Raw genomic sequence first — 17811 nt, 5'->3', positions numbered from 1 at the left:
ATATGGGTGACAGCAGAGTGGATTTGTTGATGGTATTATTACTATATATTTGAGGAATGTGATATATATGGTGTTAAGACATTTATGTTGTCACTGGGCAGCAGGGACCATCTTGGCTCCTTTATCATTTTATAGATCTACCATTATATATACAATCCATCATTAACCAAAACATCATTGTGATCTGTATGTTGTATGCCAATGACAAGTAAAATTTTCACAGGTTTCAGCTGAACATCTTATGGAAGAAAAATATATGGACCAAAGACCAAGGATAGACTAATCATCATCTTAGTGTCATCATTATCTTTCTTTTAAATATTCGATAACAGAAGGAAAAATTTAAGTAAAAATATGGTAAACTGAGTAGCCGATTTCCATCAAAGCTCAATCTATTAAAAACAATAATTCTAAAATAAAGCTTTATTTCATTGTGAATAGGAAACTCCTCCAAGCTACTCAGAACTTTCCATATGGTAGAATTTTGTGTCTCTGAAAGTCATATCAACAAGGACTTTGAAGATAATAGAGAAACATTGTTTCCCTTGTAAAGTTTTACAGCCTCCTTTTCCACTCCACCGCCCTCAGTAATTAGAAGTAGTTTATTGCAGGTCTTTAGTTAAATGCATTACACTGTCAATTAAATATCAAAAATAATGTAGAGTAATTATTTTTCACAGCATCCAAAGCAATTAGCAATCTGGTGGTTTATAACATTTCAGGATTCAAAATAGCACATTTCAGAGCTCCAAGAAAGTAACACAAAGAAAGGTTACTCTTGGATGGATGAGTTATTACTCTTGTGACAAAATGCTGAAGTTAAATGGATACAAACAATGCAAACAAGAAAGTGATAAAAAATCTTTCATAAAAATTGAATTGGAGGTAGGGGATGAAATTTGCTTGTATTTTATGTACATTGGTGTTTTGCCTGCATGTGTGTCTGTGTGAGGATGTTGGATTCCCTGGAAGAGGAGGGAAAGACAGCTGTGAGCTGCCATGTGGGTGGTGGGAATTGAATCTGGGTCCTCTGGAAGAGCGGCCAGTGAGCCATCTCACCAGCCCTGAAATCTCCTAACAGGGCCTTTGGTCTAGTATGAGTGAGTGAGTCATTTGTGGTGCAGGCAGGGAAACCTGAAGGAAAGTGGGGGAAGATGGTTTGACTGAGCAACAGATTATTGGTTCTTTCTCTTTTCAACATAGTGCCTGAGGTATTTAAAGAAACCCTGATCCATTTAATAAGGAATATGCACATCCAACTAATTTGCCCTCTGAAGAATGTAACCATTTCCACATTTTAAGTACACTCTGTCCCAGCTACTCATCCGTTTTTATTACAATTCTTGAAGTGTGCTAAATATAATTGAAATGAGTATCTTCATTAAAAAGTAGATGGAATGATATCTATGATCAAACAATTTAATCAACAATACACAAACGTTCCACTTTTATTTGCTAATTGCTTTTTAAAAATATCAATTTTCCAACTTTTAAATATTTTTATTACTTTTTGTTTTTTAAATCAGAAATAAGCCATGATTTAATATCACTTTAGTACTTATGAGAAAATAAGTTCATACATGATAAAAAATATAATAATGTGGCCCACAACATAATGATATCCTTTTTTTTTCTGGTGTGTGTTTGTAAAGACATCTGCTTTTTTATTTCCTACTCAGATTCTGAGATGGAATAACTTAATTGGTTGTGTTTTCAATTGTAGTAGTGGTTATATCCCTTTACTCAGTCCACATTTATTGTCAAATATTTATTGACCCTCTACTGTACTGTGAGTACTGAAGAAGTCAAAGAATAGTTCACAAGAAGACTACATTCATCTTTTATTTGAGTTGGGTTCTGGTCAAAATCTAGTCTAGAGAATTTTAAAGTCAGACCTTTCCAGTCTCTAGTTTGAGAGACTTGTAAACTTACTTTCTTAAAGAAGGCACTGATTCCTGCTGAATTTATAGGTCTTCCCTGAAATTGATTTATAAAAATTATATTTTCTGACCTGCTATCAACAGGCATGACAAAATCTATATATATTTCAGCTATACCTGCCAAAACACATAATACTGTAAAAGATCAGCTATATTCTCATTTTCTGCTGTAGGTAGTAGTGACCATCCTAGTTTTAGAATGATTAGGGTAAATAATTCAACAAGTGGAAGTATATGTTTTATATACCTGTTAATGAATACACGTAAACTAAATGTTTTAATAAGCATTTAATTTTCACAGGTTGGGCACTGACATGAGCAAACAGAGAAGGCAATATGATAACTGACAGCGGACTAGAAAGCTTACAACCTAACTTTGACCGTGTCACAGGGATGCTTAAAATAAATGATAAATCTGTGAAATGACAGAGGACGGGAATGCTACAGCTTTGGGAAGGTGTTTATAATATTAAGGAAGAAGGTGCGTGATGAGAGAGAAGCCTAAGATGGCTGAGAATGCTGTGCGTGTGCATCCATATCACGGGTACCACCTCCTGGTTTGTTCTGTAGAATATGCATCCGGTGACTCTGTTGTCCTTAGAATCAAAGCGTGATCTTATGGGGCATTTAATCTGTGCAGGACCTCAAGAGAACCACATTCAAGCAGGTAAACACTGAAAGGAAAGAAAGGGAGAAGAAGCAGTCCTTGTGGGTGAGGAACTATTACAATTGCACCCAACAAGACGATCTTCACTGTTATTTTTAAAATGTTCAGATGCTGCATCACAGCTCAAACAATTTTTTTTTGAACATTGTGTTAAAGTTGACTATCTAGACAGACCAGAGGTGAATTGAGAGCATGGACAGGCATAGGAGGTCGGCTGGTGAACCTCTGCAGGCTCTCCTTCCTCCTGTGCAGGTCTGGAGCACATCATGTCCTTAGGTAGAAGAATGTACTGCCAGTCAGAAGGGAAGGCCAAGTATCAACATTTATAATGAACCCTAGAGCACTTGGAACTGTAAGCATCATTACTGATACATCAGAATGGGAAAGTGATCATTAAGCATTCGTGTTAATTATGTTTTACCCATTGAACCAAGTTAATAGGAGATGCAGCAATGAGTAACTTCTATAACGATCCCAGGAAATTGGGATTTAACTACGCTTAATTTTTAATATGCCACTTTGAGCAGATATTTAATTTAATAAATAGGAGAATAATTCATTCTCAGTGGATTAAAATGACAACAAATTAAAATTAAGAAAAAAAAGATGAGGTAATTGGGTGTTTCTTATGGAGAATAATTTACTTTTAATTTACAAAACATTTACTGAGTACGTTCTCTCAGCCGGAGACTGTTCTAGGAATCAGGAGACAGACAGAGAAGATACCCAGGGCTTGGAATAAGGAGAGGAGTAAGCGAGAATAGCTACCTCCAGAAGATAGTGTGATAAAGGATATCCCAGGAGAGTACTGAACATTTGTAAACTTTAAGAACGGATATTTAAAATAGCATTCGGTACAGGGGAAGGTAGGTAGGCCTCAGGAGACCTTCTAAAGAAACAAGAGGACCAGTGATTACATGCAACCTAAAATCATCATAACTCTAAAGTCTTCTGCCCTTACGTGCGGCACTACTCAACTCTGGGGGTACCATTCATGCTGCAATCTATTCAATTGGCACTGTGTGACAGAGATGTTCCTTGTGTCAAACACCATGCATGTGGTGGACCTGTGCAAATCAGCCGGACGGCTTTGGCTCCCTCACTTTATTACAGTCTAACGTAGTTTAAACATAGAAGCAGAACTCGGCTTCTCTTAAGAAAACACAGTTGCCTGTAGCTATTTGCATCTCATTCTATCAATTATTTCCCTCCTTAAAATGGCTCATTTTGTGTCAAGTACAGTTCTGGCTTATCTAAATGTTCCCTGTTTTCACTACATGTCTGTAATGGATAGTGCCCCTTATTCCTGAATTTCTGAATTGGACATGGTCCTTGTCTAAGAATTTGAAGAAGACTTTTTTCTACTTAATTTTTATGAGCTTTGATTATTTATTGTTTAGCTAATGTGCTATGGGGAACAATTTCTTTGGTGGTGAGAAGGCTCACAAGCCTGATGCCCTGGTTCAACCTCTGGAATCCACGGTGAAAGTAAAAAATTGACACTCCAATGTTTCCTTTTTGTCTTCCACACACACTAGTGTCCTATCTATCTCACATATATACAAAATAATAAATAATAATTAAAAATCAATCAAGAATTACTTCTCAACTGTTGGAGTTGACTTCCTCCTGTGTTTATAGATATTTGTGCATTTACACATCTATGTTACAATAACAAAACGGACTCTGTTCTTTGAAAGGATTGAGGGGAAAATACATGGAAGGGAGGAGAAGGAGAGAAGAAAATGGGGAAATGATGTAATTGTATTTTACTCTGAAAACATGAAAAATACATGTAATAAAAAAGGAACAAGTGGAGAATAAAAAAAACAGGACAAGAAACTGAAGGAGAATTTTAACATATTGAGCTTGTAGATGATTAGAAGGAGAAAAAGGATGATGGAATTAAAGAATACAAAGTACATGGTTACAGTAAACAAGTCAGTTGCCTTCCTATATACCTGGGTATGCCACTAGTGAACAACTAAAAATTTTTTTAAATGCCAAATTTATTAGCAGCAAAATACATAGGATCAATCTAACAAAATATTTTAAGACTTATATGGGAACTCTAAAACTCATAAAACCAAAGAAAAAAGAAAAAAAAACAAGCAAAAACCCTCTAAACAATAGCAACAATAATGCACTTTCATGAATGGGAAAATTTAGTGTTGTTAGTACATCAGATTTTTCCCAACTTGAAATACAGATTCAATGCAACTCCAGTACAAATACAAATAAGGAATTAATTGTGTAGATACTGACAAATGTATTCATAAAATTTGTGGAGAAAGACAAAATTCCTACATAAGCCAATCCAGTACCAACAATAACAAAGTAACAAAATGTACAGTTTCTAGTTTTAAAACACTATAAATTTATAGTACACAAGCAGTGTGTTAGAAAAATAATAGACGTACTAACGAGTGGAACATAATACCGGGCCCATAAAAAGCCAACTCATCTTTGACTAATGAGCAAAGGAAATTCAATAGAGAAATAACATTCTTTTCCCAAAATGGTTCTGTGCCAAATGAATACTGCACATTAGAAAACAAAACAAAACAAGACTCTAGAGATTAAGCTTAAGGCTTACATTTTTTAAAAAATAAAATTGGATCATAGAAGTAAATGTCCAAGTAAAACTATTAAACTTCTATAAGAAAGCAGAGAGAAAAATGAGGACAGTCCTATGTGGCTCTGAGATATTGCTGGTAACACTAAAGTCATGATATCTGAAAGAAAGTCTGTTGCTAAGTTTGAATTGTTAAAATCATAAACTTCTGCTCTATGAAAGACTCATGATATAGAGAAAAGACAAGCTAACGATTGGGAGAAGAATTTTTTGCAAAATACATATGAAGTCTAGGCTAACTAGTACCCTAAACATACAGACCATTATTAAACCTTAATAATGAGAAAATTTTAAATGAACAGGTGATATAAACAGACATGTCAACAAAATCCACACAGTGGCAAGTAAAATGCTGTTCAATGGTGTCTGCCATTATATATCTGTAAACCAAGTAACAATCAGAGACCAGTAAGACTGTCAGCCCCAAGAGTTGGTGACACCAGTGCCAACACAGGATGTAAAGCAACAGAGACCCCTTTTCATTTCTAAAATCCTTTGCTGTCATTCATTTACTTAGTATGTGGGGCTGGGAGGGGTGCAACTCATGTGTGAGGCAGTCAGAAGGCAGCTTGCAGGAGACTGTACTCTCCTTCTACCTGTGGGGGCTGGGATGGGACTCAGGTCATCAGATTTGATGGCAAGTTCCTGAACATTGTGAGCTGTCTCCCAGGCCCCAGAAGCAGGGCTTCTTACCTTTTGCCCCCAAGAAATTATTCCATACTATTCTTGATAGATAGTCAAGATAGACATAGTTATACCATACAACCCAGCTATTGTACTCATAGCTATTTATAGAACTTACTTTGAAATTTGTGTTGCACAAAAATCTACACACAAGTATCATCATAGATGACCACACAAATGTAATTACCAAAATTAGATGTGGCAAAGGTATCCATTAATAGGTGAATGAGTGGACAATTTGCCATAGATCCATATAACAACATAATGTTCCTATATAAACAGAAATCAGTTAGCATGAAAAGGCATGTGCACACATTAAATGCATATTGATACATTAAGGAATCCAGATGCTCGGTTTGCATTCAATACAATGCTCTTGGGAAGGTCGGTGTTGCAGTTACATTGACACAGTCAATGGTCCCGCAGTAAAACTATAATGTATGATGCAGTCCTCTTGGATGTTATACGCTACATGACGAAAATCTCTAGACTCTCATAGCTCAATGTTATCACTTTTATACATGCAAATTAGCACATTTATGAGGTTGGTGGTCCTAGGATAAAAAGCAGACTGAAAAATATGAGTTGATAATATTATAAATGTACAGGAAAAAAGGCTCATTAAAGAAGGTGAGAGAAACTTGTCTAACTTAAGTAGATTCAGAAATGAGCCGAGCCCATAAGGTTAGAGGCAAAAGATATTATATATGAATAGTTCTCCAGTTTACACAGTTGTTCCCTATGGAGATGTGGGTCAGTGACTTTGATACAGTTTTAAATGTATAGTAGAACTGAATATTTAAGTGAACATTTTGATAGTAAGAACTTCCAGTGTTAGAGAGGGAGGTTATAGATCCCCAATACAAGTAGAGAAGGAGTGCACCGTGTGGTAATAGAGTTAGAAAGTATAGTACAAGATTGCATTTAGCATATGAAAAGTACGTACAATTTTATATGGATATACAAATACATATAATTTATATGAATATACATATAAGTATAGGTTATTATACACATATATTTTCTCTTATCCCTTTGTTAGTTGACAAATCAGAGATGCAAGGACATCCTTGCATATAAGGTGAGCTTGGAAAACCTCACAGTGCTTTAAGGTAAGGATTTGTTGAAAAGCAAAACAAAGACACAAATAAAACATCATTTTGAATCTAAGAGGGAAAAAGAAGTGTTGCTGATGGCTAAAGCTGGGGGAATCTGAACAGCTTATAGATTAGGTTCAGATTATAACTCATAGGCAGAGATGGATGTACAGAAGTCCATACAGATAGCGTGAGCCAATTAAAGGAAGAGAATGAACAAGTACTTTATTCAGAATTATAAACAATTTTTGCAGAAAATCTTTCTTCAAGGGCAGATGGGAATGTGACTTCTCACTTCACTGTATGCTGCCCATGACTACTTCCTCCCAAAGGGTACAATACAGGATGATAGACAAGACAGCGAGACTAAGAGGATAGAACATACCCTCCCAACCCCTCTCCCAGGGGAGCAAGGACAGTAAGTTGAGTTTAAGGTGTGCTGACATTGGCACCCCTACCCCAGCCCTATGACTTTAATCTAATAATTAGAAAAATAAATCAGAGAAATCTCTAGCTAGGGGAACTCTACAAAGGACTTGTCCAGTAATTCTCAAATGGTTAAGGCCATTGACAAAAGGTCTAACATATCTGTGAAAGCTGAGTGAAGTTTAATGAGACATAACCAAACGCAATGTATCCTGACAGGCTATTATAAAAAGATATTAGGTAAATTGAAAGCGGCCTGCATCGAGTATGGATTTACTCAATCATAACATGTCAGCACTGACCCAGTCAGTATAAAAAATGTAAAATACTTATATATAAAAATGGGGGGGGAGTAAAAGATGGGCGAAATGTTTTATATTAGATTTGCAATTATTTTCTATAATTCTAAACTGCTCTAAAATAAAAAAACAGTACTTTAATAATGAAATGAAGAGTCCAGGGATACATTTTACTTAAGCAAACAGTTAATATAAGAAAAGTTATTAGAGCAGTGGGTATTTTCACCAAAAGGCAAATAAATAGTGATTTAATAATTTTAATAAATTATTTACAAATCTTTATTGAGATATTTATTGGAGAGAAAAGTTACAGATGAAGTTAGAAATTTTTGAATAAAGGTATTTTTGATCTTATTAAGAGAAATAAATAATTCCACAAGGCTGGCAGAAGAGTTTATATATATCAAGATTCAAGATGTGTCAAACCAATATTCAATCCAAGCTTTCCAACACATTCTCTCCTCTCCATTGATAAGAAGCCACTTTTCACTCTTGACTTTCTCAGAAATGAAGGCATTTGGTGGGGCAGAGAAAATACAATTGAATATAATAGCTTTGAAGGATACCTTTGCTACATGCATGAGACATATTCCCTTCCTTGATACTCTGTTTAACAAGGGCATGAGGCTGTGCATGGGTTAAAAAGGGTGAAAAATAAAAGAGACAAATATTTGTTTTGTCTTCCCTACAAATGTACTTATGGATACTGGGATGAAATATGGATATCCATTTTTTTTCAGTCATGAACATTGTGTTTTTTATGTTAAAATTGTTTATCAAGGCCTTAACGTTAAGTGTATTTTCATATGTATTTATTGAGGCATACAGTGCTACATAGAAGTTCTGATGATAGTAGATCAGAACTCAGGGGTTTACATTTTGCATTCTAAGAGCCATTGGAGTGTTGGATGGTTTTGTATAAACATTTATAATACATAGTTTACCAATCACAGCGAGCTTAGAAAATATGGATTTCAGGGTGTTTCAGTTCCTTTTTCTTGCTGTGATAAAATGTTGTGAACGCAAATAACTTGAGGGTAGAAAGGGCTTACATGGCTTCCACTTCCAGGTCACAGTCCACCACTGACACAGGAACTCAAAAAGAATCAAAAGGAGCTGAAGCAGAAGACAGGGAGGAATGTTATTTACTGGCTCACTCCCAGGTTCACACTTAGTCGGCCTTGCTCTACAGCTAAAGACCAAACACCACCCATCTATGCTATGAAGCTGCCCACAGTGGGCTCTGTCCTCCTCCATTAATTAACAATCAAGACAAATCCCTGCAGGCATTTCCAGAAGTCACATTGTTTATACAATCCCTCAGTGGAGTCAGTTGACAATCAAAGTTAAATACAACACATATGAAGGTAGTTCCTTCTCAGCTTTCGTGATATTTAGTTGATTATAATGTGATTGCATCTCCCATTGATTGGAGCACTTATGAAAGGTGATAAGGATGACTGAACAATTTACCATCAAGTATTTTAGATATCTTTCATCAGTCTACTTAACATATAACTTCTATCGGTTTTAACGGTTATGTAAGTGTGAAGTCCATGTAGGCAACACTTTAAATGTCAGGGACAGCAAACACACAGCTGTTTAAATATCTGGGTTTCTTTGGAGGCTTTTTATCCTTCACATCAGTGACATTCTTTTCTGATAAGTTTTGTAAAAATTCAAAACATCATATACTACTTTCTTTGCCTTACACATGTTAAGCTAATAATTTATTAAAAGGGAATAATCTTAATTCCCCCTTTTTAGTAATTCTAGTTGAAATTTCTACTGAATTTCTCTTTTGAAAAATTTTAAGTGAATTTTTAAATTATCATACAAAGTAAAGCAGTCAGTACAATGTTTTCATGCTTTGTATCATTGAACTGTGGTCTAATTCAGTCCCCTTCTCCATGTCCCTTACCTATGCCTCCTGCTCCAACTTTTGCTTGTCCCCCTTTTCCAAATAATCTCTCTTGCTACATTCATGTCCCTGTCACATCTACTTAATTGCCCTCCTTCCCTGCCACCCTCTGTAAGATGCTTCCTCAGCCTCCTGGTCTTTTCTAAATCCGCTTACCCCCACTACACGTGCGCACGCACACACACGCACACAAACATAATTTAACCTACATATGTCTCATGTGTAGTATTTACTTAATATGATCTCCAGTTGAATCTACTTTCCTGAAAACATCTAGTTTACTGTTTTCCCTAGAAATGAATAAAATTTCCACAGTATATATGAACCAGACTTTCTTTTTCAACTCATATGTTGACGAACGTCTGGGCTGTTTGCATTTCCTGGCCCTTATGAACAGTATCGACATAAATCTGAATGTGCAAATATCTCCATGACATGTTGATGAAGAGTCCTTCAAGTACACGTCCAGTAGTGGCATACCTGGGTCCTACCATTGTGAACATTGTAGCTGAATAATAACTAGTGTATTTACTTCCAAGATGGTTCAGGCTTTTTTGCCCCTTAGTGCTCTTTTCCACTCCAGAAGTGGCTTTGTACTCATCTCTATGATATTGACAAAGGTATCCATCAATAACTACATTCAAAATATCACACTTTGGCCAAAGTGATAGACATGCTGTTACCTTTCAGTGACTTCCTCTTTTCCTCACATAGAAGCTAATCCTCTGGAAAGTTACTTCCTCACCTCCTCTCCTTGAGTTCATGTCCCTGTGATTTCTCTTCCTCGCTCTCCAGCCTTGTCGTGTGTCCTGAGTCATTTCTTCAATAGTGCTCCAATTTCCTGCCTGGCTACTTAAAACCCCTTGTGTTTCTGAACATGCTACTTCTGCTTATTCCACCGCACATGTCCCTTAGGAATGGCACTATTTTTGTCCCACCCTTCTTCCACTGGTTCTGAGTATTCTAAGAAAAGGCAAGGGGTATTATCAAATGTCATCTCTCAATCCCTAGGACCAAAAGATGGTAATATTCAATACTGTTGAATATTAAAATATAAACCATCAAAGTAAGATAAAAACTAGGACTGTCAAAATACAGAAAATATTTTCTGTAGATGAATGAAAACCTCATGATCTATCCTTTAACTTGTACATTAAACATGTACAAGTACACAACACAATTGAAAAAGAAGATTCAGGAAAAGGATTATTTAGTGAAGACATGACAACGGCAAAATGTGGAGGTTGGCATCAAATCAGTGCATGTAAGATATAGTTAAGAAAACTATTTAACAGTTGATGTTAAGAGAGAAAAATAAAACCCAATTGAAAATATCAAACATTGTAAAATCCTACTGTCTTCTAATTTATATATGTGGATATATATATATATATTTATATGCATACATGCACAAATATGCACATTGGAACTGATTCCATGGAAGCTAAATGTAGGTGTGTAAATAGTAACTTCTAAATAATCATCTATGAAGAGCCATTTGAAGATAAATTTGACATTTAAAGATGCAATCTGTCACATAAAGGGGTGCAGAGCCAAATGTATTAAAACAAAGAAACTTTTCTTTTTACACAATAAAATAAGAAAAAAAATCTTTGCTGGAATTTACATCTTTCTAAAGACTGTCCTTGTTGTGACAACAAAGTAGTGTTCCATCTCAGAGGATGTTGTCAAATTTTTCCAGAACAGATGAATAGAGTCACAAGAAATAGACAGGAAACTCTGACATGACGTGAGGCCCTACATTCATACTCTTGAGTACGTGAGTTTAGAGAGCAGTTGATAGGAGCAGGCATGTTTTCAAACAGAGCTCTTAAATCTCTACATTCAAAAACAGATCATGATACTCAGGAACCTTCAATACTAAAATAACAACTATCAAAATAGGAAAAAATAAGATTGTCAAAACAAAGAACAGTATTTTCCATGTATTAATGAAAAATAAAACCTCCTGACCTAATACCTGACATTATCTACGTGGAATATGTGTAAGGCATATAATAGAAATAAAAAGACTTTCAAAAGATAATTCATGATACACAAAAGAAATGTCTGAAGCTTTAGATAACAGCTTAGAGGTAAAAAACAACAGAAGTATCCTAAATCCACAGGAAAACCATGTCCAACAGACCTGAAGAAAAGCAAGAATGGACAGTGTAGCTCAAGGTTTACACATGGGACATTTGTGACATTTGTGATTATGCTTTATTTCACCGGCACAGTCTAAGCCTGTGAACACTTTGAGATTTGTGAAGGACTAAATTTAGCTTTAGAGATGCTAGGAGTAAACAGCAGGCTATTTTTTTTATTAATCTGTTGCAGAGATGCTCTGTGTCATTGATGGTGTTAAATCCCTACAAGAGAGCACCCCACTGGCTCTGGTCTGATGGCGAGAAGGTTCAGTGTTCCACATCTAGGAGGTGGCAGACATCAAGTCCTGACCCAGGGGACACAATTCCAGAACAAGTGTAGTATCTACCTCTAGGTCATTATTTTTGCTTTCTTTGACCTCCAATGTCACCATCAAATAAAAACAAATTCTATATAAGTTGCTGCTGTTGAAAAATCCCTCCCACGCAGTGTCTGCTAGATAAACCAAGGGATAGAAACATGCTGCAATCAGAGATCCTTTTGAAAGTTGCTTACCTAATAAAGCCATTATACATTTTCTCAGTTAATAAAACATCAGACCCAGTGAGATGGTAAAGGCACTTGTTTCTCAAGTTCAGTGACATGAGATCAATCCCTGTAACCTATGTAAAGGTGGAAGGCGAGAACTGACTCCATGAAGTTATTGTGATAGTATGTATTTAATTGAGCCCATAATCTCATAGGGAGTAGCACTATGAAGAAGCATGGCTTTGTTGGAGTAAGTACAGCCTTATTGGCATAGGTACGGCCTTGTTGGAGAAAGTGTGGGTGCCAGCTTTGAGCTTTCCCGTGCTCAGGATACCACCCAGGGTCTCAGTTGACTTTCTGTTGCCTGGAAGATGTAGAACTTTCAGCTACTCCTCCAGTACCATGTCAACCTGTTTGCTGCCATCCTCCCTACCATGATGATAATGGGCTAAGCCTCTAAAACTCTAAGCTGCCACCTGAATTAAATGTTTTCCTTTATAAGAATTCCCATGATCATGGTGTCTTTTTACAGCAATAGAAACCCTAAGAGAGTTATCATCTGATTACCAAACATGTGCTATGGTCCCTACACTGACACATCATGTACTCATATAAATAATCATAATCATAATCATAATAAATTTAAAAATAATTGAAGAACAAAAAAGCACTGAAGCTGTGACTATTTTATGTTACAACATATTAAAAATCTGTATTGTTACAAAACATTGCTACATATGAATCATATCATGTTTTAGGTCACATTTATATAATGGCTTATATATATATTTCTCTGGTATTGTCTGTAACTCAATGTTCACCAAAATCTTAAGTTTCTGTCTCAGACAACAGTGAGCAGACTTGTGGAAAGAATATCGACATTTGGCATCTTTCAAGAAAGTGAATGCCTCTGAGATTAAAGAAATGTAAAGCCTAAGATACTTACATATTTAAATATTAGTCATGTTGTAGGAATTTGTAATTTAATTATAATGTAAAGTCCTGAAAGCTAATGGTTCACACTCTTTAATGGTCAATTCTCTGGCTAAACAGGGTTTTGATGTGGTTCATTTATAATAACATAAATAACAAGGAGGATCTTAAGAGGGACATTCATGGATCATCCCAGGAAGGAGAAAGAGATATTGCCAAGTCTGTCAGATATGCTAAGCCTGTAGGCCAAAGGTAATGCTTCAACATTGCAGAGAAACCTCTGGTGACTGTCCAGGCAGATGGCTGTTTCAATGCATTTTTGGAAGTCGCTTGTTTGCACTTCCTGTTTTACTAGTAATATTATTTCCTTCACAGGTCTCTGAGGGAGTTGAAGATTAGATAGTTGTAGTTATAGTTTTCCTTGTTAAGAAATTCAGAAAAGAAACTCACTCAGAGGTGTTAAGTGTGTAAGTTTGAAAGACATCATAAGATAGTTTTCTGTTGGTAATACAAGACAGGATAGAAAGTGAATTAAGTACATTTTGGACTTATAAAAACAGGATAGAAAATGAAATAATTTCTCTAAATTTATCAAATGCAAATGGACTAGACATTGTTGATGTATTTATTGCTTGTATATATTATATATAGTTATTGTTCTACTGTATATAGTTTTTCTTACATTAGTTATAACTATTTTATTTTTTATTAGACAAAAAAGGGGAAATGTGGTGATATTTTATTTGTGCTGAAATGTCGTGATATTTTATTTGTGCTTTAATAAATAAAGATTGCTTGGAGATCAGAGGAAAAAGCCAAGCCATTATAAATAAACAAATAAGTCAGGCAATGGTAGTACACACTTGGGAGGCAGGAATCTGTCTGGATCTCTGTGAGTTCAAGGCCACACTGGAAACAGAGCCAGATTTGATGGCACATACTTTAAATTCCAAAACTAGTTAAGCATGGAGGTCTGGAGGTCTGTACAGACAGACAGGAAGTAACTGAGCTGGGTAGGAAGAGGAAGTGATGTAGCTGGACAGAGAGAACAAATCAGATGACAGAACAGCAAGGCATATAGGCGTGGGTAGACAGGAAGTAACTCACATTTGGAAGCTGCTAAGTCGGTGAGGTAAGATTAGCTGTGGCTTTCCCTATTTCCCTGATCTCTCTAAGGCATTCACCCCATATCTGGCTCCATGTTTTTTATCTAATAAGACCATTTAGAAATTAATCTACAAGATAAGATCTCCTGGCTAAACTGGGAGAGCGTAGGAGGCTGAGGGAGTAGGGGGTGGAGGAATAAGAACCTGAGGGAACAGGATGGTTGACTTGGGGGAGGGAGACAGGGAGAGTAAGGGAAGAGATACCTTGATAGAGGGAGCCATTAGGGGGTTAGGGAGAAACCTGGTGCTAGGGAAATTCCCAGAAATTCACAAGGATGACCCCAGCTAAGACTCCAAGCAATAGTGGAGAGGGTGCCTGAACAGGCCATCCCCTGTAATCATATTGATGATTACCCTAATCGTCATCATAGAGCCTTCACCCAGTAACTGATGAAAGCAGATGCAGAGATCCACAGCTAAGCATTGGGCTGAGCTCTTGGATTCCAGTCAAAGAGAGGGAGGAGGGATTATATGAGCTACAGGGTGTGTGTGTGTGTGTGTGTGTGTGTGTGTGTGTGTGTGTGTGTGTGTAGAGAGCCGTGCACGGCCGCTCCTCAAGGATGGCGCCGGCGTCCGGCTTCCTTCCCGATGGCAGGTGTTCTCTGGGATAGTCAACTCCTTATTTGGCTTGGGCGTGGAATCTGGCTTGCTTGCGTATGTCTGACCCTATTGGCATTGTCCATGTGGCACTACGGGGTTGGTTGCCCAGTGGCTATAAAGGGCGTGGGCTGGCTTTCCCCAGGGTCAGAGAAGAAGATGGCTTTCCCCGGGGTCAGAAGATTGTCTCAAGGTTCCTGAATAAACTGCTTGGAGAAGAGCCTGGTGTTGCGTCTTCCTTGCTGGTCGAGGCGGACTCGACATGTGTGTGTGTGTGTGTGTGTGTGTGTGTGTGTGTGTGTGTGTGTGTGTGTGTGTATAGATCATGATGGGGAAATCCACAGAGAAAGTTGACCAGAGCTTGTGGGAACTCAAAGACTCTGGACTGACAGCTGGGGAGCCTGCATGGGACCGAACAAGGCACTCTGAATGTGGGTGACAGATGTGTGGCTTGGGCAGTTTGTAGGGCTACTGGCAGTGGGACCAGGATTTATCCCTAGTGCATGAACTGGCTTTTTGGAGCCCATTCCCTATGGTGGGATGCCTTGCTCAGCCTTGATGCACAGGGAAGGGATTTGGTCCTGCCTCAACTTGATATGCTAGACGTTGCTGACTCCCCATGGGAGGACTTACCCTCTTAGAGAAATGGATGGGTGGTGAGGGGTGGAGGATGTAGGTGGAGCGGGAGGAGGAGAGGAAGGAGAAACTGTGATTGGTATGTAACAATAAAAAAAACTTTTAAATACAAAAGAAAGAATTACTAGTCGATATTTAATAAATTTCTATATTGTATTTAAAGTGCCCAGTTGTTATAAATTGCTATTGTCATTTAGTTATTTGTAGAGCTCTTTTCTCTTGAAATGCCACATTATTTAAGCCAATTCCATTTTCCATTTTTCTTGTTTTTGTCCAAATATATTTCTAATGTAGGCATGACAGAAGAGAGTTACTGTATTTCTGCTGAACAGCTGTGTAGTTGTGATAAAATACTCTCACAAAAGCACTTCAAGGGTGACAGTGTGTTTTGTGGCTCACAGTTCCAGGATGCTGTCTGTCCCAGCAGTGAAGTCGCTGTGGCATGGTCTTGAGGTGGATTGACACGTTGCATCCACATCAGGAAATGAAGGATGCTGGGACTGTACTCACTTTCTCCTGCTATGCAGTTCGGATCCCAAGCTCAGGGAAGGATGTTGCCACTTAGGGTTAATCTTCTCACCTGAATTAACCTAATCAAGATAAATAAGGATAGCCCCAAACTAACCTAATGTAGATATTCCATCATAGGTATGTCCTGAAGCTTCTCACCTAGGGGACTTGAGATCCTGTCAAGCTGAAATGAAATTGTGCTTTAAATTAATTGACATATGAAAAGGGACTTGAAGTGTATCTCCTTGTTGATGACTATCACAATTACCCAATGCTCTGATGAAGCAAACAGGGATCACTAAAGAGGGACAGCTGGGTTAGAGTTGCTGCATTTTGTATTCTAGATCAGAGAAAGATTAATATAAAACTAAATAAAGCAATCAATGGAACTTAAATTATGATATTCTTCTTGAGACACCCCGTGATTCTTCTTTTGCATTATGGCATGATTCTTATTCATGGTCATATTTGAAGTGTTGCTATAATGTTGTAATGTTTTCTGTGTGGTTGGGTACTACTAGGGTATTGTGAAATGTCCAACTGAGAAAAGGGTAAATGGTCCCATTAGTATATAAATACAAGGCTTACATTATATCTATACCAAGGTTTAAGGCTATCCCAAGGTTAAGCCTGTGCTTCCTAAAAATTCTCTTACTTATGGTGATATGTGGGGGTTTACTCAGAGAACTCTAATCTGTACCCTCTAAAGGACTTCACAATTTAAAGAAGACAAGGAAAAAAACTTAGATGAGTTAATTACCTTTCAGAAAGTCACAGACACTTTAAAGTAAGTACATTTGATATATGTGCTAAATATTTATTATGACTCTCAAATCAAACAAAAATACTAGTCACAGCAAGGAGATGTATTTGACACCTGCATTTTTCATATATGAAAATTACATGCTTATTATTATTATGTATTACTGTATAAGTTATCATTGTTAATGTGTGAGTCTAGGATTCCTAGTTCATGAGCTAGGCAAAGTCTGGAGCCAAGAATTGATTCAGAGTTTGTTGGAACAGTTAACAACTAATGACTTGTAATGTTTAAAACAATACATTTGTGTTAACCAGTGAACCATGATTAATATTAATATCAATATTAGAATTATTAATTAATTTAGCAAAGAAGTAAGAGAAAACTGAAAAAAACAAATTTAAAAGAATATTAATAAAGTCACCAACTAGAGTTAGGTATTTTACTAGGCATGGTAGAGTAAATTTGAAATGGGTGCCTATAAGTGATGTTATATTCTAGTCAGAATAATTCAAGGGATGAGCCTTCCTCTGTGATAAGTGTGTGCTTTCTGGGGCTGTCTGGGCATGCACATCACCTGGAAATGAAACTAGATCGTCTTCTCAAAAGGAAGAGGAAGACAGAATTTGATTTGGTTGAAATACTGGAGAATACTTGATTTTTTTCACTTAAATTGATACAAGTGGATCCTTGAGAGAGAGTAAATGTGTACCCAAATAGAAGATGAAAGCCACTACTTATAAGGCTTTTATCAGAAGCTTAAAATTCTCAGTGAAGAATCACTTTATATCTGATGTGATTTATTTCAAAATCATGCTTGTCTCTTCTACAGTGTACAAGTTAACTTACTTTTTATTTCAAAAATAATTATGATATAGTAATGCTTTTTCTTTAAATACACAC

General features: G+C 36.8%; 1 protein-coding gene across 9 annotated transcripts in view; it reads right to left on the bottom strand.

The window, feature by feature from the left end:
• Window positions 1–17811, bottom strand: part of Marchf1 (membrane associated ring-CH-type finger 1) — a 780423-nt gene that overhangs the window by 317975 nt on the left and 444637 nt on the right. The gene's annotated exons all lie outside the window — the stretch shown is intronic.

Source organism: Peromyscus californicus, unplaced genomic scaffold (assembly GCF_007827085.1).
Source record: "Peromyscus californicus insignis strain IS unplaced genomic scaffold, ASM782708v3 Scaffold_23__1_contigs__length_62951481, whole genome shotgun sequence".
Lineage (NCBI taxonomy): Eukaryota > Metazoa > Chordata > Mammalia > Rodentia > Cricetidae > Peromyscus > Peromyscus californicus.
The sequence above is the reverse complement of the archived record's forward strand: the minus strand, read 5'-3'. Positions and strand labels throughout refer to the sequence as shown.